This window comes from Orcinus orca, chromosome 7 (assembly GCF_937001465.1).
Source record: "Orcinus orca chromosome 7, mOrcOrc1.1, whole genome shotgun sequence".
NCBI classification, from domain to species: Eukaryota; Metazoa; Chordata; class Mammalia; order Artiodactyla; family Delphinidae; genus Orcinus; species Orcinus orca.
In genome coordinates this window covers 15469417-15492566 of record NC_064565.1, presented here as the reverse complement: position 1 = coordinate 15492566, position 23150 = coordinate 15469417, and the positions used below count along the sequence as shown (strand labels likewise).

General features: G+C 35.7%; 1 pseudogene; it reads left to right on the top strand.

Moving 5' to 3' along the window:
• Positions 1-11163: 11163 nt before the first annotated feature.
• On the top strand, positions 11164-14227 carry LOC101271199 (serpin B6-like; annotated as a pseudogene).
• Positions 14228-23150: the final 8923 nt, after the last annotated feature.

Genomic DNA, 23150 nt, shown 5'->3' with positions numbered 1-23150 from the left:
CCTGGAGAGGTTTTACAATCTCCTGCTGGAATCATCCACAACGTAATATAGAAGATACAACTTCTGTCAGGGGTAAGATTCACAACCGCACCCCCCCACATACACCATCCATGCAAGAGGAGAGAAGCCTCACATCTAATCTCTCCTGGACTAGCGTTTGGCCATTCTAAAGAGTTGTGCCTGGGATCACTTCTAACCTCTCTTCTTGGGAACTATATTCATCAACTCAGGCTGAGAATACCACGGAGTTGGTGGCTTAAACAACAGAAATGTATTTCTTACAATTCTGGAAGCTGGAAGTTCAACATCAAGGTGCCATCAGGGTTGTTTCTGCAAATACCTTCCTGAATTGCAGACGGCCACCTTTTGGGATGTCTTAACATGGCCTTTCCTCTGTGCATGAGTGGAGAGACATCTATCTCTGGTGTCTCTTCCTCTTCTTATAAGGACACAAATCCCATCAGATTCTGACTCCACCCATATGACCCCATTTAACCTTAATTAGCTGTCTCAAGGCCCTATCTTTAAATATAGTCACATTGGAGTTAGGACTTCAATATATGGATTTGGAGGGCACACAGTTCAATCTGTAACAGGGTCCTTGGCTGCACAAGGAGGATAGCTCACTTCCTCCCTTCTCTAGTTCCTAGTCAGACAGAAAATCACTTAAATCCATTTCCTTCAATCAATCAAATAATTAAAGGATCTCTCAAGCCTGTCTTAATTCCCTTTCTCAACTTTTATCTTAGTTGCATTGCTAGTGCTGAGTAAGCAGGTAGAAAAGAGCTGGGAGGAGGGGGTTCACCAATTATAAACAGCATGGTAACCTGTTTAAAATCTATAGCTAAACTCAGCCATGCAGTTATATTTTAAATCACTGTGTGCCAACATTTCAAATTATATTACAAGCAGAGTCCATCTCTTCAACAACACTATGGAATGTGATGGTGACCACAGGAAGACTGGAACACTACACAGTGCTGTTTTTGCTTTGGAGCGCCTCCCAGAGATCACTACCATGCACAGTGGTAGGTGCTCCAAAGATGGGTATTGATGAGAATGGAGCCTGGCATTAATATACCTCTGATGAGAGAACATGAACTTCATATACACAGATGGAGGCAGTTAAACTTTGGGCATCGAACATTTATTCATTCACATGTTTATCCAACACCTTGGGATTTCATTTCATTCCATTTACTAAATATGTCTATTTATTATCATAGAGCTGGTAATACAGTTTATCACTTGGGGTCATTTTTGTTTGTTTTTTAATTCTATAAATTGTTTTTATCCTCAGTTTAGCATTTTCCTTTAAAATCCACTAGAGTTCAGTGGTTAGAGATGGAAAATATTAGTAATACAAATGCACAAAATTAAAGATGAGAATAAAGTTGATAATTGTACAAACTTGCCTAGAGATATTCTAAAGGTACCTTAGACTCGTTTATTTGATCAAACTAATTTACTAGCTAACTCAGGATATCTCTAGTACTACAAAAAACTGTGCTAGGTGGTGAAGATATAAAGATAATTATGGCTATTTATTTTTTAGTGAGAATACATTTATCAAACCTATGTGGGTTTTTTTGTTGTTGTTGTTTTGCTTTTGTTTTTGTTTTTTTCTGCTGTACGCGGGCCTCTCACTGTTGTGGCCTCTCCCGTTGCGGAGCACAGGCTCCAGACACACAGGCTCAGCGACCATGGCTCACGGGCCCAGCCGCTCCGCGGCATGTGGGATCTTCCCGGACCGGGGCACGAACCTGCATCCTCTGCATCAGCAGGCGGACTCTCAACGACTGCGCCACCAGGGAAGCCGAAACCTATGTTATTTCTAAGCAAATAATTTTTATTAAATAAAAGAAATATTAAATATAAAATTTTAAATATAAAATAAAGAAAATGTTTATTATTTATGAATAAATTATTTTTATTATTTATAAAAAGAACTCAAAAAGTCAAAAAAGAACTCAAAAAGTCAAGAGAACTTTTTGCCTGTTTGATTAACGTTCAGCCTATAGTTTAACATAAGTTTGTTTTTGTTTTTTTTTGTGGTATGCGGGCCTCTCACTGTTGTGGCCTCCCCCGTTGTGGAGCACAGGCTCCGGACGTGCAGGCTCAGCGGCCATGGCTCATGGGTCCAGCTGCTCTGCTGCATGTGGGATCTTCCCGGACTGGGGCACGAACCCATGTCCCCTGCATCGGCAGGCGGACTCTCAACCACTGCGTCACCAGGGAAGCCCTAACATAAGTTTGGATCTGCATAGCAAAACAGCAATTAATGCTTAAATGTATTTCCTGACAATACACACTCATGGAAAAATAAATAACTCAAAGTAGTACTTATAATTTAAAATTATACAGTTTTCCTTTGCAATAAGAATATTAAGAATTTTATTTAAGTGAATTCTATAGAAAAATTATTAATATACTTAGCTTAAATGTTATTTATTTATTTCTATAACTTTTTATGACAGGCACTATTTAAAATGCTTTAAAATTTAATAAAATGAATCCACTTAACAATATCATGAGATAGGTACTATTTCATTTCCATTTTAAAGATGAAAAAATAAAGGAGAGTTCAGAAAACTTATCCAATTATTTCTGTATCACAAATAATAATTTTATTGTTAAATCCGTAAGATATTTATAAATAGAATAAAGTACAGTAAGAAGGATATTGGAGCCAAAATTATTAGGGAAAAATTGGATTTAGATGATCTCATATACCCATTTAGGCCAGAAAATGTCATGATTCATGGATTCTCTGAACTTCTCAGCTGCAAATAAGATAATGTGGAAAAAAAATTAAGTCTTCAGATATGGCATTCTCTGCTTTCTTCTGGAATGTTGGATACCAGATGACAGGCACCCTGTTTGTAAGAATATGTTTCTGTCCTTTATTTTCAATAGACATGTATTAAATGTGTAAGTACTGTATTTAACTGGAAGGAAGATTTGAGAATTTTCCATAAGGGTAAGGAATAAGTGCCACACTATAGGAGAGTTTAACTCTAATTTGTGAGTACACAGCATCCACATCTAATGAAGGTCCTCACAGTTTAGGTCCAAGAATTAACAATAAAAATAATAACATAAATGCACAAAAACAGCCCATACAGAAAAATAGAGATGGTACCTTCCACCACAGGACAATAATCCAAAGTTTAGATTCTCCACGTCCAGGGAGGGTTGATTTTCCACAAAGTATCATCTAGCATCATAATGTTTCAAAAGAGGCACACTTTTACCACAAACTGAACAAAGCAAAGAGAAAGGGAAAAAATATTTGAAGTTTTGTTTTGGGCTGTGTTTCATTTAGCCAAAGGAAAGCAAACAACATGTATGGCTAACGATGTATAGAATTGTCAGGTATTTTACCAAGTGATGAGATGCTGCAAAACTCTGACCATATTTCTGTTCCTTCCATTGGTTAACTGCTCTTTTGGATATGTTATTTAATTTCACAAAATACACACAAAAATACCTCTCCACCTTTGGGGGATTTTATTGGACAAAAATTTGAAAATTTTTGCCATCTTAAAAAAAATAGAACAAAACTTAGTAAGGAGTAGCACTAATAAGTAGAAGGACTAATTTCTCTCCAGGCTTATTAAGGCAATTTCTATTTTTATTGGAACTAGTTTGGAAATAGTTTAAATCTGTACAGGGAAATGGACATGTGTTGTTGTTTTGTTTTGTTTTGTTTTGTAGTTGTGTGTGTGTAATCAACCACCAGAGCACATGGGATATATATAGGAAATACTTTAAAATTCAAGTCTACAAACATGTTAGTTTCCTTATGTTAGTCTATTTCAAACAAATCTTTAGGATTACCCATTTTGTGCACTATTCTTAGTAAAATCAGAAAGTCCCCATCCTCTGGGAACTTACAGTCATGAAGATGAGAAGCACAGAGATAATTCTAAGATAATTCCGACTCTAATATTAGTCAGGGTATGGTAGACAATATCTGATGTATAAATGGTCTGTATAAGGCAACTGTCCTAATTAGTAATTACATGATGGCTGCAAACATATCCACTGCTCCAAACTCATAGGAAAAGAAACTTAAGGATTTTGAAAATCCTCTTGAAAAACGTGAACACTGAGCTGTTGAACTGTTTGTTGAAGGATGGGCAGGAGTTAATCAGGCAAATGTTAAAGGGAGTTTATTTCATGCAAAGACAAAGAGAACAGATTTGGGAGCATGAAGACACTGACATACATATAAAATTGTAATGTTACATCATCCTTGAATTTTCTTTTATATAGCTAGGCATCCCACTCTCTCTGTTTCTGTCTCTGTCTGTGTCTCTCTCTCTCAATGTGTGTATGCCTATACGGATTTGAATTTTTTGAATTTGTCATAATTCAATCATGTTAGGACATAACTTGTGTTAATGTCCTATATTCCACTTGACTGTCAAAGCATATGACTCTAAGATTTCCTCTAAGTTTCTTTCTCCATCTACTTAATCTCTGTTGCCTATAAACCAGCTTCGAAGGGAATTGTTTCTCTACAAAAAAGATCACCACCATTATTAGTACTCATAAAATACTTTTTGTGAGAAGTGGCAAGAAAGTACAAGATCAGTGATTGGAGTATATGTTAAATATAAATATTTATTTACTATTACATTTTATTTTTATATATAAAAAATACCCTAGCAATAGGCTTAGTTTTTTAACAATTTAATTCCTTCTCCTTCCAATACACAGGAATGTAGCTGTCAGAAACCAGATAGCATTACAGTCTCTTACCAACATGCATCAATTTATTTTTTGTTTATTGATGCCATGGGTAATATAAATTATTATTTAGGAGTTGCTCATAATATGTAGAGGAGAAACTCTAGAAGTCTTAGGTTTTTCTGAGGAGTTAAAAGTTAATAGCATAGATTTGGGCAAAGATAATCCTGTGTTAAATTTTTGTTCTGATTTGTTCTGATAAATTCTAGCTGAGTGACATTGGGTAACTTTATTTTACTTATCTCAGTTTCCACACTGAATTCCCATCTGAAATGAGAATTTTTGTGAGATTTGAATGGAGTTATAGAGTTGTATAAAATAAAATCTTTGGCTTAAAATGTGTATAGAGCATGGACTTCAAATGCTGTGGGCTGTGTGTGTGTGTGTGTTTGCAGGTACATGTATATATATGCTTACCCAGAATATATTAAGGACAGAAAAATGTTAGGAAAACCTATAGAGAAGAGCATGACATAGGGCCTGACAAAGAAATCAACAAATATATAAATATGTATTATGAGTGAAAAATAAATGTAAATCTACAAATACAATAAGTAATTTTTTAAAAAAATAAACAAATAAATGAATTAGTGCCCCACAGAGGGAAGTAACAAGAACCTTATCTGTCATTTATGTGTCATCTTTTTTTTTAACCTTTCCTTTAATCTCTCTAATCAAAACTTCACAATTGACATGTTATCATTCATGCAAGGAAGATCTCACTGAAATTTGCAATCAAGAGGAAGAAGCAGGAAATATATGAGGGGTGGGGAAGGGAATGTAGGTTGTCACCATAAACACTAAGTCCATAAAAATTATCAAACTTTGAGTTGTCTGTGGTTTCTTAGTTGGCAGTTGCAACTATATAATTACTATTATTATTATATATTATTCCATTAATCAGAATATTTAAGTATGTCTGAGGAATCTATACTTTTAACGATCCTTCTGAATCATTCAATGAAGTACTACGTTTTGACAAACAATGATGTAAATCTCATACAGAAAATGAATCTATAATGTAAGTCCTATGTGGTACTAAGAAAAACTATTTCCACAGAGCATATCTACCTGTTTGGTTGGCAGACTTTTTGGGTCACCAGACAGAATTTGTTAGCTTCAAGTTGTAATAAAGGAAATTCACTGATATGTAAGTCGATTTGTTACAGTAGGGAGCAATTTAGAAATCCTGAAGCTGAGTGGAGAGAGACTACTTGAAACAGACACATTAACGTACACACAATGACAGAAAATGTTAAATGCTATAAACTCATAGTTGAATGAGAATATTCAGTGCAGGGGCAAACCATATAAATAAATGGGACCCTTGAATGTCTTACTAAATATAGATTTGTACAAGTATGCTTTATTTTCAAAAACATGACAACTTTCCAATTTACTGTATTTGCTAAAACTTTATTGGAAAGAGAAAAACTTAAAGGCACTCTCAGCTTTCAAGGTGCTTACAAATTAAGAGGTAGAGAAAGTCACCAACAGTTAATTTGAAAATCAGGCTGCTGATTAGCCATAAGACAGCAAGAGAAGAGGTTTCATAAGTAGTAAGTGATTAATTGTCCCTTGAATTACACTGACAGTAATTGATAGAGGACTTAAAAGCAGGGAGAATTTATCTGATGATGCTGAGTCATTCCAAGGTGAACCAATGTCAAGTGCCTCTTGGTTTTAAAAGAAGGCAGAAGGATAAAGCACTGCAAAGTCCTGTGAAAACTTTTACAAGATTAGACAAAGAAAATTGATACTTTCTATGTGATTGGAACTGTGCTATATACATTATACATCTATATATATTTCTTTAATCTTTACACCCTGGGAATTAGATACTAGCACCTAGTTTACAGATGAATAAACCAAGATTAACAAAGTGAGTAACTAAGTGATCCAAAGTCATGGAACAACTGAGTACAAGATTTAAATCGTGGTTGATGACTCCAAATCTTGTTCATATTACATTGCATCAAACTAATATCTGCTCTACTTGCTTATTTGGAAGAAATAATGATGTGAAACAGGTGATTATGTCAGGCCAATGAATTTTAACTATAATTACTTCCAGTTGGGGCGCGTTTTGATGCTACCAATTTCAGGAGTTTAGAAGTTTGGATTTTCCTCTCTCGGTATTCTGTTCTCTGACTCATTTTTCTTTTTGACCACCAATTTAACTATTGTTGCAATTGCCTGCAATTTCTATGTGGCTTTATCCTTGCTAAGATGCTTAAGAACTATTTTCAGTTGTGTTAATTCCCCTATTGTGTCATTGTTCACTATATTGTAGGGATTACTTGATACAAGATGAAATAGGAAGATTTACTTAACAGCAGCAACAATAAAGTCTTGACTGAAGAAACAAGAATGCATTTTTCTTATTTTATTTTGTGGTTTTATTCAACTTTTAATACCATAAGTAATACTTGGTTTTAACAGCCAATTTTCTCTCACGTAAGATAGATGAATATTGTGGTACTGTTAGGACTATGGATTGTGATCAAAAGTTTGAAATAATGTCTTCAAGTCTCATCGATGTTGAGGACATTATGCTAAATGAAATTAGCAAGTAGGAGAAGAACAAATACTGCATGATTCAGTTATATGAGGTCTCTAAGATAGTCAGAATCGTTAAAAGCAGAAAGTAGAATGGTGGCTTCCCAGGGCTGGGAGGTGAAGGAAATGGGGAGATACATTTCAATGATGCAAGATGAAAAGTTCTAGAGGTCCACAGTACAATATTGTATGTATAGTTAATAATGTGCTGTACATTTAATATTTTATTAAGTGGGTGAACCTCACCCTACATATTTTTACCACAATAAGAAAAAGTTAAAAATAAGAATCCACATCAGAAAAGTATTCCCTTTAAGAACTTCTATGACAAGTTATGGACATGATGAGTATTTGAAAACAAGTTCAAGGAGATGAGCGGAATTCAAGCTCTCAATTTCTTTAACTTAGAAAAATGTCAGTCATGTCTGTGCCTCTAATGTCTCTGATTGCAAAAGGCATCAACTAATCTGAAACATAAATCCAAAGATAAATAAACAGCATAGATGTTTTAGAAATTAAAAGTTTACCTATTTTATTTTCTGAAATTGACATTAGAGTACTTCAATATAGAGTTCCACTTCTGCTTACAATGTAGGAACCCACAAGAAAACATTGCTCCTACCCTATCCATTAAAAATATTACAGTTTTCCTTAAATCCATTGGAGAGTTGAGTCTACAGGGCAACAAACTGCATTAAGTTCTAAAGAGTGCTAGATCTATACAAGGAGACATGGGACACCAAATTGTTTCCCTGTTGACAGAGCACAAAAGAAAGAGGTGGCTGCTGTAAAAATAGGTAAAAGTAAAACAGCCACAATTTTAATGATTTCTTGTAAGTTTATTATGGGCTGGCACGACAGGTTAGAATAACTGAGAACACTGAACCCAAGGGGTGTCTATATTCACACATGAACTCTGTTACATTGGCCTCCACTGGCTATTCAAGAGAATGTTTGAGGGCAGAATGGAAGACCTGCTGAGAGCCCTCTAGTGACTTACAGAACCCAAATCCCACTCTTCCCCATGTCCTTCTCTTATATTAATCAAAAGACTTAAGCTGGTGGGGAAGGGGCAGGAAATCTTCCAGCTCCCAAGGCCCAAGCAAACATAGATGACTAAAAGAGGGAAAAAAAATCTCTCTGCCACTGGACGTGGAAATGAGAAAATCTATGGAGTACATGATTCTGCATGACACAAAGATAAGTCAACTATCAGTTATAAATACTACAGGGTGAAGGTCAGGAAACTCTTTCCCTTCAAAACCACCACCCTTCCCAAACACTAGGCAGACTCTGGCTACAATAAAGGGGAAGAAACACTGAAAAATTCTTACTCCTGTAGTCCAAGATCACAAGACCTCCCTAAGACTGAGATTGGAACTGTAGAACCAAGCAAGAACACTCCCTCTGTATAACTTGATGCAAAGTTATAAGCAGAAGTAGGCTAGTGCTAGTACAGGGGCAGTAGAGTAAAGGGAACACCCATGGAGCAGGTACGCAAGGGCAGTCAACAGCTGAGGATGGTAACACAATTCTCAAAAAACTATATTATGGAGCCCCAGGTCCCACTCTAAGCATTACATACTTTCATCCCAACCCTGTAGATGTTTGAAATCTGTGGTGCCCTGAAGGTAGAAAAACAAGTCCCAAATCCAGCTAAAATACTGAATAAAGAGATTCAACTACCCACATAGAAGATGGATGAGAAAATTATTTACCTCGGTCTTTACTATTCATCTGAACATAATATCCAGAATTCCATCAAAATAACAAGAAAAAAAAATGAAGAGAAAACAAGGCAGACCCAGATGTCATCTAAATTTTTGAACCATCATAGGAGCTTTAAAATACATATGATCAATATTAAAGGATCTAATGTGATGATAGATCAGCAAACATGAAGACAGATCATATCTATTATTCAACTTGAAGTATACACAAACCAATGGCTACATTTTTGAAAATAAGGTAAGTTCTAGATTGGACTATTCTGAGTATCCAGTGGCAGAGACCTTGGGTAGGGTCTTTGAAAGGCCTTCCGGGGGTGGGAAGTGGGGGCTGGAGATGAGACATACATTGTGTTCCGTGCTGCCTGGTATTGCTGCAAGAGCAGCAATAATGAAACAGGAAGTCAAGTGGTCTGAGCACAGCACTTAGTTGTGTTTTTGAAGGAATTGTCTTCCTTCTCCCTCTTTTGGAAAATTGTGAAGTTTTTGACTAACTAAATACTGAGATTGATTTCAGTTTATTGTCTTCCTGGGAGCTGAAATGCACAGTTCGTTTCTTCTTATCTTCAGCTGCTTTTTTGTTTGTTTGTTTGTTTGTTTAAAGTCATACACAATTTAATGGAAATAAAAACACCTAATTTCAGAACCTTAGAAAAGTGTTGCCAGGGTGTTTAGTTTAAAATAATAAAACCTACTTGCTCAGTACTATAAAGAGAAAGACTGATATTTGTTTTACTTTTCAAAATTTGCCCACCTCTATTTTCAGAGCTAATATTAACCCCCAGAAACCATAAGGGCAGCATGGCTCACCACTCAAGATTGATGGAGTTTTTTGATTTGTTTGTTTGTTTTCAAGTATAGTTGATTTACAATGTTGTGTTAGTTTCAGGTGTACAGCAAAGTGATTCAGTTATACATATATATATTATTTTTCAGATTCTTTTCCCTTACAGGTTATTACAAATTATTGAGTATAGTTCCCTCTGCTATATAGTAGGTCCTTGTTGGTTATCTATTTTATATATGGTAGTGTGCATATGTTAGTACCAAACTCCTAATTTATCCCTCCTCCCATCCCCCTTCCCCCTGGTAACCATAACTTTGTTTTCTATGTCTGTGAGTCTGTTTCTGTTTTGTATATAAGTTCATTTGTGTCATCTATTAGATTCCACATATTAGTGATATCATGTGGTATTTGTCTTTCTCTGTCTGACTTACTTCACTCAGTATGATCTTCTCTAGGTCCATCCATATTACTGCAAATGGCAGGATTGATGGAGGTTTGAACTGAGATAGTCTCAGAACAGGTCTGTAAACCCATTCTATGTTTATCCCCTAGTTCTTAAGCATATATTGATAGTTGGAATAAGTATAGCCAGCATCTAGCAGAATGCTTATCTTGGCTGTAACTCATGAGGTGAGGGTACTTAAATTCATAAGACCCAAGCTTAAAATACCAAAGCTTAAGTACAGAGCTTTGGCAACCTACAAAGATATTAAATTAAAGCAAAAAAATTTCATCACTGGGGAAATTAGGGAAAAAAAGATTGATGTCAAGATTGTGGTAATTCCCAAAGGCTAACTAAGGACTATCATGTAACTAGGAGCTTCAGGAATCTATATATAACATAATTTCATAGTGCCATAAAGTACCTTGGAAGAGGATTTTCTAGCCCAATCTCCTGACTTTTAATTATAAGAAAATCGATGGAAATTTTTAGCAGAGACTGGACCGTTTCATAATTACTGATTTTAAGTCCCTGAGACATGAGTTGGGACAGGAAATATTTTATGATGTAGGTTCTCCCTAGCTCCATTTTATAGACAAGTATATTAAACTCAGATCACAGATTTAGTAAAGCAGGAAGCTGAGATTCAAACTCAGGTCTCTCTGACTCTAAAAATCTGGGCTTCTTCCTTTGCATCATACAGGGACCTCTTGGCAGTATGGGACAAAATTGAAAGTTTTCCTTTTTTTCCCTCTTAGTCTTGTATTCTTATGGTTGGGGAGTGAGCAAGGATGTCATTCTTCTTGTCTTCAGGTACAGGGATGTACATTAACCCCTTTGTGGATGGGTCATTGTGGAATCTTTCAGTTGGATTTCTCTGAGTGTAAACGTGAATGGCGGGTGGTTGTTCTGCCAGCATGCAGGTGTGTGTGTTTTGGTGGTGGCACTGGGATAGCCGACAGGTCTCAATGGGGGAATGAGAGGGCAAATAACAATTAATATTCATAATAGCAATGATGACAGCGAACATTTATTGAACATTTCCTATGTGCAAGAAGAGAGAAAATCGCCCCCTTTGTAATCTCTGCACTAGTCCTAGGTTTCATTGCTCTGGAACTCTCAGAAGATAAGACCATGAGTAAATTTGTGACTCTAATAATATTTTAACAGCACTCAGAGAAAGTGATTGTTGCATTAGTTCAACAGGATTAATGAGTAAGTATGAAAGCAAGGCTTAGAATAAGTATAAAAGGAGCCTTTTCACAAGACCAGAATAGATGATTCACATTTGTACTTAGTTTTTACCTAATAAAATCCCATTTGTCTTGGGTGAAGGTCTCTATTAAATAATAGCAGAGAATAAAATGACAGCCATACATCTCTTTTCCCTTATTTGTGCTCAAGAGAGAGGATTAGTACGGAAGCAATGCCTGAAAGCATCTAGCTCCTGTTTGATGTAGCAATTTCCCCCCTGCAATAAGTTGCTACAGTAAAGTTAGCTATGATCATCTTTTCTTCTCCTTCTTTGTATTGTTAAATGCTGAAAAAGCACCTCTGCCCCAGTTCCCAAGAGCTAAAGAAAGCCCTTCTTCCTTGTATCTCCTCTTTGAAGCCAGTGAGAGGTCTGCAGAAAAGAAAAAGAATGAGAGATTTGGCCTCAGACAAAAACCGTAGTCTCAGTGGTTTAGTAACAAAGTTGACAGCTTGAGGGATAAAAAATCCCATGTGGCAGATCCATATGTGGCAAAGTCTTCCCAGAATGAATGAATGTATTATAAATCATTTCTGGAGTTGTTCCACATGTTGATTTAAAAGGGATTTCATTTCACTTTTATTTTAATATACTTTAGTGTATCTAGTGGATAATTAAAATAGAACATGAAACAATGACACTCAGAGAAACACCTGAAGGTAGAATATTTTTCTTCTTGATAAAAAAAAATGTATTTGGAAAAAAGCTCAAACTCATTACAGTAGTAAACCTTGTTTCAGGGGGAGGGGGTATGGCAGGTGGAGGACCCATAAGACCATGATTAGCCCACTTTTAAATGAGTTTACCTTTAGGAGGCTTTCTGATTTTCTACTGACCCACTTCCAGAATCTCTTTTTCAATTTTCAATCATGTAAAATGAGCATCTTATCCTGGAACATGAACAGGAGGTGGAGGATTTTCTTCTCTGCAATGTATGCAAGTTTCTAGTTCAAATGATAATATCTGCTTATAAAGATTTTTTTAAATAAAGGTAATGATATTCTTGGCAAATATTTGAATACAAAGATTAATTGTATTTAATTATGTGTTGTGATTGCTAAATTTATATGTCAACTTGACTGAGCCACAGGGTGCCCAGACAATTGGTCAAACATTACTCTGGATGTGTCTCTGAAGGTGTTTCTGGATGAGATTAGCATTTCAATCAGTGCTCTAAGTTAAGGAGATTGGCCTTTCGGTTTTGAGTGAGCCTCTTACTAAGTAACAAGACCTGAATAGGACAAAAAGTCTGAGTAAGAAAAACTCCTGCCTGAATGCCTTCACTGGGAAATCAGTCATTTCCTGGCTTTGCCCTGGAACTGAAACATTGGATCCTCTCTTGTGGGGTCTCCAGCCTGTTGGCTTTCAGACTGGAGCTACACCATCAGCTCTCCTAGTTCTCTAACTTGGTGACTGCAGATCTTGAGACTTCTCAGTTTCCATAATCATATGAGTCAATTCCTTATTCCAAAGGATATATATACACACACACACACACATACACACACACACACACACACACACATATATATGTAAATATATATGCATGTAATTATGTTATACACAAGTATATTATAATATACTTCTGACTTGTACGGATATTGAGAAACATGTTTTCTACCCCATGAGCATCTTCTCTGCCCTGGTCGTAGTTTTCATGGGAGCAAGTGGAAAAACCACAGTCCAGGTGTCCCAGGCATTTCTTTAAGTAAAAGCAGAGGCAGAGGTGAAGATGCTCACCAGGGTTTCAAGTTACTCCTCACCAAGGTTAACAGAACTGGCACACGCTACTTGCTTAGAACAGCCAACAGTCTCCTTGGAGAAAAGACCTGTGATTTCCTCTCATCTTTCAGAGTTTCCTGTTGCAAATTCTACCAAGCAGAGATGGAAGAGTCGACTTGAGCAACATTTCAGAGGAGTCCAGAAACCACATAAACACCTGGGTAGCCAAAAGTTAAAAGGTAAAATTATGGAGTTGCTGTCTCCAAATTCAGTTAATTCAGTGACAAATCTGATTCCTGTGAATGCCATCTAATTCAAAGGAAGCTGGACTCATCAACTTAACAAAGTGCAGACCAAAGAAAGACAATGGAAACTCAGCAAGAATGAAGACAAGCCTGTGCAAATGATGTTTAAGGAATATACCTTTAAAAAGACCTATATAGGAGACCTATTCACCAAAATTTTGGTGCTTCCCCATATTGGCAAGTAGCTGAATATGTTCATCATGCTTCCAGATGAAAAGACCAGTTGAAAAAGGGTGGAAAAATAACTTACGAGAAAATCATAGAATGGACAAAACTAGACATGATGAATGAAGAAGAGGTGGAAGGTTTCCTCCTGAGATTTAAGCTGGTGGAGAAATAGGACAGGCAGAATGCTCTTTGCAGTATGGGAATGATGGATGCCTTGGAGCAGACCAGGGCAACTCTTCTGGAGTGTCATCCAAGAGAGACCTCTTTCTGCCCAAGGTCCTGAACAGTTCCTTCGTGAATGTCAATGAAGAAGGCATGGAGATAATGGCCACCACTGCTGCCATCATGATGATGCCACCTGTAAGAATGATCCCCAGGTTCTGTGAGGACCACCCCTTCCTTTTGTTTATCCAGCACAACAAAACCAATTTTATTCTTTGTGTGGCTGATTTTCTTCCCTATAAGGAAATTGTTGGTGCAGCTGATAGACATTCTCCTGTCTCTTACTAACCCACTTTTCCTCGGAAACTTCACAGTGTGTCTCCAAGCCAAAATGATTTTGGTGACAATCCAAACATAAAGGGTACAAATTTTTAAAAAAAAATCTAAATAATTAAATATAAGTGATTCTGTTTCTCTGGAGAGCCCTGACTAATACATGTGTGGATTCACTTAAAAATAAAATGGGTGTGTTTAAGTGTATACAGATAATTATTTACCCACATTCATATATAAAATATACTATGCATACAGTAATAAATATTTTAACCACATCATATATTATATACAGAGGACAGAACAATAGAGAAAGGAAGAGGAATTAAAAGGTGATAACTAAAAAGTCATCAGAAGTTACAAGAAAAGTAGAGAAGGAACATTAGTCTGGAAGTCACATTTCTGGATTCCATTCTTAGTTTAACATTTACTAGTAATCAAAACTCAGGTATGTTGTGGGGAGGCTGGGCAGGGTGTATAGAGTCAGCTTTTTCAATTCTATGTCAAAGTAGGACATATAAAGGAATTCAAGTTGTTGGAGGATCCCAGCATTGGGAAACTGAATAGTGAGAACATCTTGCGCAGTGAACATTGCTCATCATTTTCCACATATAGTAGGATCCAGGTGGGAATCCACAGAAGAAATAAAGTAGACACAGGAGAAACAAGAGGGCAGGGACTCCCCATCACCAACTGAGGTCAGAATAAGGCTTTGATTCCAGAGGAAACCAAGAAAAGCAGAAAGGTTTCACAACTTAATTACACTGCTTGGGATAAAAGTGAGTCCTGAAGCCTGGATTCAATGTTTAGCTAATTGGGAGAATAATAAAAAATTGCATAGTTTACTAGATTCCAGATGTGACCAATTCCAGTCATGATTTTGACTCGTAATTATTATGTTTCTCATGAAGAACTTCTCTTTATTTCTGGCTAGAATTGACCATTTATTTCTATTTAAGATGCAGCTTCACAACAAATGCTAAGGGAACTTCTCTAGGCAGGAAAGAGAAGAGAAGAAAAAGACCTACAAAAACAAACCCAAAGCAATTAAGAAAATGGTAACAGGAACATACATATCAATAATTACCTTAAGGACTTCCCTGGTGGCACAGTGGTTGAGAGTCTGCCCACCGATGCAGCAGACACAGGTTCGTGCCCCGGTCTGGGAAGATCCCACATGCCATGGAACAGCTAGTCCCATGAGCCATGGCCACTGAGCTTGCATGTCCGGAGCCTGTGCTCCACAATGGGAGAGGCCACAACAGAGAGAGGCCCACGTACCATAAATAAATAAATAAATAAATAAATAAATAAATACCTTAAATTTAAATGGATTAAATGCTCTGACCAAAAGATATAGACTGGCTGAATGGATACAAAAACAAGACCCACATATATGCTGTCTACAACAAACCCACTTCAGACGTAGGGACTCATACAGACTGAAACTAAGGGCATGGAAAAAGATATTCCATGCTAATGGAAATCAAAAGAAAGCTGGAGTAGCAATTCTCATATCAGACAAAATAGACATTAAAATAAAGACTATTACAGGGTACAAAGAAGGACACTATGTAATGATCAAGGGATCAATCCAAGAAGAAGATATAAAAATTGTAAAAATTTATGCACCCACCATAGAAGAACCACAGTACGTAAGGCAAATGCTAACAGCCATAAAAGGGGAAATTGACAGCAATACAATCATAGTAGAGAACTTTTAACATCTCACTTTCACTAATGGACAGATCATCCAAAATGAAAATAAATAAGGAAACACAATCATTAAGTGACACATAAAACAAGATGGACTTAATAGATATTTATAGGACATTCCATCCAAAACAACAGAATACAATTTCTTCTCAAGGGCTCATGGAACATTCTCCAGGATAGACCATATCTTGGGTCACAAAACAAGCTTTGATAAATTTAAGGAAATTGAAATCATATCAAGTACCTTTTCCAATCACAATGCTATGAGACTAGATATCAATTACAAGAAAAAAATCTGTAAAAAATGCAAATACATGGAGGCTAAACAATACACTACTAAACAGCCAAGAGGTAACTGAAGAAAACAAAGAGGAGATCAAAAAATACCTAGAAACAAATGACAATGAAAACACGATGATCCAAAACCTATGGGATGCAGCAAAAGCAGTTCTAAGAGGGAACTTTATTGCAATATAATACTAGCTCAAGGAACAAGAAACATCTCAAATAAACAACCTAACCTTACACCTAAAGCAATTAGAAAAAAAAGAACAAAAACAACAAAACCCAAATATAGCAGAAGGAAAGAACTCATAAAGATCAGATGAGAAATAAATGAAAAAGAAATGAAGGAAACGACAGCAAAGATGAAAAAAACTAACAGCTGGTTCTTTGAGAAGATACATAAAATTGATAAACCATTAGCCAGATTTATCAAGACAAAAAAGGAGAAGACTCAAATCCACAGAATTAGAAATGAAAAAGCAGAAGTAACAACTGACATTGCAGAAATGCAAAGGATCATGAGAGATTACTACAAGCAACTATATGCCAATAAAAATGACAACCTGGAAGAAATGCACAAATTCTTACAAAAGCACAAACTGCTGAGACAGAACCAGGAAGAAAGAGAAAATATAAACAGAACAATCACAAGCACTGAAATGGAGACTGTGATTAAAAATCTTCCAACAAACAAAAGCCCAGGACAAGATGGCTTCACAGGCGTATTCTATCAAACATTTAGAGAAGAGCTAACACTTATCCTTCTCAAACTCTTCCAAAGTATAACAGAGGGAGGAACACTCCCAAACTGATTCCACATGACCACCATCATCTTGATACCAAAACCAGACAAAGAGGCAACAAAAAAAAGAAAACTACAGGCCAATATCACTGATGAACATATATGCAAAAATGCTCAACAAAATTCTAGCAAAGAGAATCCAACAGCACGTTAAAAGGGTCATACACCATGATCAAGTGAGGTTTATTCCAGGAATGCAAGGATTCTTCAATATAAGCAAATCAATCAATGTGACACACCATATTAACAAATTGAAGGATAAAACGTATATGATCATCTCAATAGATGTAGAAAAAGCTTTTGACAAAATTCAACACCCATTTATGATAAAAACCCTCAAGAAAGTAGGCATAGAGGGAATCTACCTCAACATAATAAAAGCCATATATGACAACCCACAGCTAACATTGCTCTCAATGGTGAAAAACTTAAACCATTACATCTAAGATCAGGAACAAGACAAGTTTGCCCACTCTCACTGCTATTATTCAACTTAGTTTTGGAAGTTTTAGCCACAGCAATCAGAGAAGAAAAAGAAATAAAAGGAATCCAAATCAGAAAGGAGTAAAACTGTCATTGTTTGCAGATGACATGCTACTCTACATGGGGAACCATAAAGATGCTACAGAAAACTATTAGAACTAATCAAAGAATTTGGTAAAGTAGCAGGATGCAAAATTAATGTACAGAAATCTTTTGCATTCCTATACAATAATGATGAATAAAATGAAACAAAAATTAAGGAAACATTCCTCTTTACCACTGCAACAAAAAGAATCAAAAACCTAGGAATAAACCTACCTAAGAAAACAAAAGACCTGTATGCAGAAAAATAAGACACTGATGAAAGAAATTAAAGATGATACAAACAGATGGAGAGATATACCATGTTCATGGAGTGGAAGAATCAACATTGTGAAGATGACTATACTACCCAAAGCAATCTACAGATTCAATGCAATCCCTATCAAACTACCAGCAGCATCTTTCATAAAACTAGAACAAAAAATTTCACAGTTTTTATGGAAACACAAAAGAACCCAAATAGCCAAAGCAATCTTGAGAAAGAAAAACATAGCTGGAGGAATCAGGCTCCTGTACTTCAGACTATACTACAAAACTACAGTAATCAAGACAGTATGGTACTGGCACAAAAACAGAATTACAGATCAATCGAACAGGATAGAAAGGACAGAGATAAACCCATGCACATATGGTCACCTTATATTTGATAAAGAGGCAAGGATATACAATGGAGAAAAGACAGCCTCTTCAATAAGTGGTGCTGGGAAAACTGGACAGCTACATGTAAAATAATGAAATTACAATGCTCCCTAACACCATGCACAAAAATAAACTCAAAATGGATTAAAGATCTCAATGTAAGGCCAGACACTATAAAACTCTTAGAGAAAAACATAAGAAGAACACTCTATGACATAAATCACAGCAAGATCCTTTTCGACCCACCTCCTAGAGAAATGGAAACAAAAAACAAAAATAAACAAATGGGACCTAGTGAAACTTAAAAGTTTTTGCACAGCAAAGGAAACCATAAACAAGACAAAAAGACAACCCTCAGAATGGGAGAAAATATTTGCAAATGAAGAAACTGACAAAAGATTAATCTCCAATATTTACAAGCAGCTCATGCAGCTCAATATCAAAAAACCAAACAACCCAATCCAAAAATGGGAAGAAGACCTAAACAGACATTTCTCCAAAGAAGATATACAGATTGCCAACAAACACATGAAAGGATGCTCAACATCACTAATCATTAGAGAAATACAAATCAAAACTACAGTGAGGTATCACCTCACCCTGGTCAGAATGTCCATCATCAAAAAATCTACAAACAATAAATTCTGGAGAGAGTGTGGAGAAAAGGGAACCCTCTTTCGCTCTTGGTGGGAATATAAATTGGTACAGCAACTATGGAGAACAGTATGGAGGTTCCTTAAAGAACTAAAAATAGAACTTCCATATGACCCAGCAATCCCACTACTGGCCATATACCCTGAGAGAACCATCATTCAAAAAGAGACATGTACCACAATGTTCACTGCAGCGCTATTTACAATAGCCAGGACAGGGAAGCAACCTAAGTGTCCATCGACAGATGAATGGAGAAAGAAGGTGTGGCACATATATACAATGGAATATTACTCAGCCATAAAAAGAAATGAAACTGAGTTACTTGTAGTGAAGTGGATGGACCTAGTGTCTGTCATACAGAGGGAAGTAAGTCAGATAGAGAGAAAAAAATGCTGTATGGTAACACATATATATGGAATCTAAAGAAACAAAATGGTTCTGACGAACCTAAGGGGAGGACAGGAATAAAGATGCAGATGTAGAGACTGGGCTTGAAGACACAGGTGGGGGGAAGGGTAACCTGGACAAGTGAGAGAGTAACACTGACATATATACACTACCAAATGTAAAATAGCTAGCTAGTGGGAAGAAGCTGCATAGCACAGGGAGATCAACTGCTGCATTGTGACCACCTAGAAGGGTGGGATAGGGAGGGTAAGTGGGAGACGCAAGAGGGAGGGGATATGGGATTACATGTATACATATAGCTGATTCACTTTGTTTTACAGCAGAAACTAACACAACATTGTAAAGCAATTATACTCTAATAAAGATGTTTAAAAAAGAAAACACAATTCTTGGAATTCTATCAGTTAGAAAAAAACACAATTTCCTGAATTGGCTTTCTCTCCTAATTACCTCTGTAACTGCCTTCTCCTATTATTTTGTACCTTTGTAATAAAATACCCTCTTAAGTGGTGTCTCTAACTTTTGTGTCTCCCTTCCTCAGTCTTTATTCCACATAGCAAATAAAAAATTATGTTTGTGAAGCACACACACACATACACACACAAGATATGTACCTTAGAATCCATATGTATGGATTTTATAATATATAATAGTCTATGTTGTAACAGCATGTATTTATTCTATTACATATCTCATGACTCTCACTCTGGAAACATTTTATTTTTATTTTGCATTTGTTTTCCTTACACTTTCCTACACTTTACTGTAAGTCACAAAGAACAAATATTATCATATATATATATATATGTCACCTTCTTTACCCTATCAACGTGCTTCTAAAATTTTATTTTATCCAACAGTTACATGAATGGCTTAATAAAGCTTAGGTTGCTGGGCCCCACCTCCAGAGTTTCTCATTCAGTAGGTATGGGACAAAGGGACTGTGGAATTTACATTTCTGAAAATTTCCCAGTCATCTCAGTGACCACACATTGAGAATGACTGTCTGTCAATACCTGACAATTAGTAAGGTCAAAATTATACTCCTAATAAATGCATAACGAAATGATAATCCCGGTAAAACTTGTTCTTTGGATCTAGGCTCAGAAACCAAGGTCAGTGTGTGTTATTGAGTAGAGAAACTTTGAACATTATTTGAAGGAGCTTGAATAGAACAGAGAAGGGAAATTGGTTAAGGAGTGAAGCAGTCATTGATAATAATACTTTCATATTATCTATTAATTTTATTAACACCTTGAATTTGTGCTGCAAATTTTTACCAGTGAATCAGTAAATAATTTTTGGAGCACCTGTTCTGAGAAACAACTAGTATTATACCCACTTCAGGGTATGGCTAATTTTCTACGAGTCAGACAGCTTTTGTATTGTTTTTCTTGCATGTTAACTTGCTTGCATCTTCTAACATTGAGTCCTCTGGTTATACACTACTGCAAATAAGAATGATCATACTTTTTAAATCTTGCTGACTAATGCAGTGGCTGTAATTTATAAGAAATTTAGGATTTTTTTTTAACAGCCTCTGATTTGTGCATTTACCTAGAGCATTAAACAGAAAAAAAGAATTCATATGCTGGGGGCAGTGGTCACTGTAGAAACAGCAGGTGAAAAAATAAAACAGAAATCGGTAAAAGAAATTGCTTCTGGAGAGTGAGGCTAAGGTGGGGAGAGATGGAAAAACATTAGAAGACATTTTAAATGTTCGTTTTGTAAACATGTGCATGCATTGTTTTGATTATACAAATACAAAAGTAGATACACCCAACACTTTGAACATATATAAATATTTATGCCAATTTTCATCTACTTTGGAGGTTCCATGATCACTTCCTTTGTGGAAAAATTGGTATTTTTCTTTACCACCTATTTACCATTTAATCATATTACTTGTCATTTTATTTTCATTGATGTAAATTTTTAAGATTTTTATCTTGCAAACATTTTTGGAAATATTTATTAATGTCAAAAGAATGGATACTTGTATGGGTACAATTGAATCACTTTGCTGTACACCTGTAACTAGCACATCACTGTTAATCAACTATACTCCACTATAAAATAAAATTATTTTTAAAAATTCTGAACAATAGGACAATGAAAACCCATTTACCTTTAACCTAGATTCATGAATTACAAACTTTCAACACATTTAATTTTCTTCCCCCTCTATTCACATATAATTTGCATGCACACATGTGCATGCGTGTATTTAGTGTTATATTTTAAGTTGCAGATATTACATTTTACCTTTTATACTTCCATGTGTTCCTTTTAAGAATAACTTCCTACATAACCACAGTAACATCATCACACCACTAACATTTCAATTAAATTCTGTTCTCACCAAATATAAATTCCACATTCGCATTTTCTCATTTACTCTGAAAGTGAATTTCATTGTCTTTTTAAAAAATTCAGTATTCAATAAAGGATTATATGTTGTATTTGATGATTATCTCTAATCTCTTTAATTCTAGAACATTCCCTATGCTTCTCATTATGTGACTCTTTTGAAGTTTCAAAGCCCATTATTCTGTGTAATCAGTCATATTCTGAATTTGTCAGATTATTTACCCAAGGTTAGTTTCATATTAAACATTTTTTTGGCAAAAAAATTATGTAGAGTTTTCCTTTTGATGTAGAGTACACTTTTTGCATTGTGTCAGGAGACATGATTTCAGATTGTCCCAAAATTGGTGATGCTAAATTTGATAAATTGGTTAAGCTGGTAAACACCAGATATCTCCATTTTAAAGGTATACTGTCCCTTCATAAGCACAATTTGTAAGCAGTTTATGGGGTGATATTTTTTAGATAACATAATTGTCTTGTTCTCTACTTATTTTAAACAAGTGATTTTGCATGCATGAAGATTCTTGCCTAAGTATTACTTTAATGGTTACAAAATGATGGTTTTCTTATTACAGCATATTTTCCTTTTAGGTATGACCTCATTAGTGTTTGTGTACCTGCTTGCTTTATGGCCAAACAAGGAGCTTGAAGCTGGTACTATATTTTTCCTGTCCCATACTCAAAATGACCTACTTTTGTACTGGCTCAGTAACTTTTAGAAGGAAATGATACTTAGAACAAACATCTGTGTTATGTGAAAATTCTAATGTTTCATTGGGTAGAATTAGAAAAAATATGTATTTTTATACTTATAAATATTTGAGTTCATTTTGGCATTTCTAATTCAGATTTACATTTCTTCACTTTTTAATTTTTCTTACAGAGGAAACCTTGGTTCCTATGAATATTAATATATTTACCAACCTATTTCATATTACAATGTTCATAAAATAATTACAGAATTACAATACCAGTATCACTTTTACAAATAAACCAACTAATTGAAGTTTAAGATTTCTTCATAGTTATGTTTGTCCTTAGAGTACATCCCACTAAGGATATGAAATCATTATGCCATTTTAAAAAATTAGTTGAGAGGAAGTTTTCACCTCAGAGATGTAGAGAAGGCAAGCAAAAGTATTGCTGTCACCTTTAAAATAAGAAAAAAGCTGGACAAAGTGCAAATAATTCCGCTTCTGGAATCCATCAGAAAAGTAAGCTTGAAGGGTAAACAACTAACATGAAATCTGGGAAGAGACAGGAACCTGCAGGGAGATACAGGACCTGAGAATTTGCTTGCTTGGGCAGATGCTGCCAGATATGCAAGCTAATAAGGAGATTAACCTAGAATTTGTTTTTTAAACACCTTTATTGGAGTATAAGTGCTTTACAATGGTGTGTTAGTCCCTGATTTGTAACAAAGTGAATCACCTATACATATACATGTATCCCCATATATCCTCCCACTTGCGTCTCCCT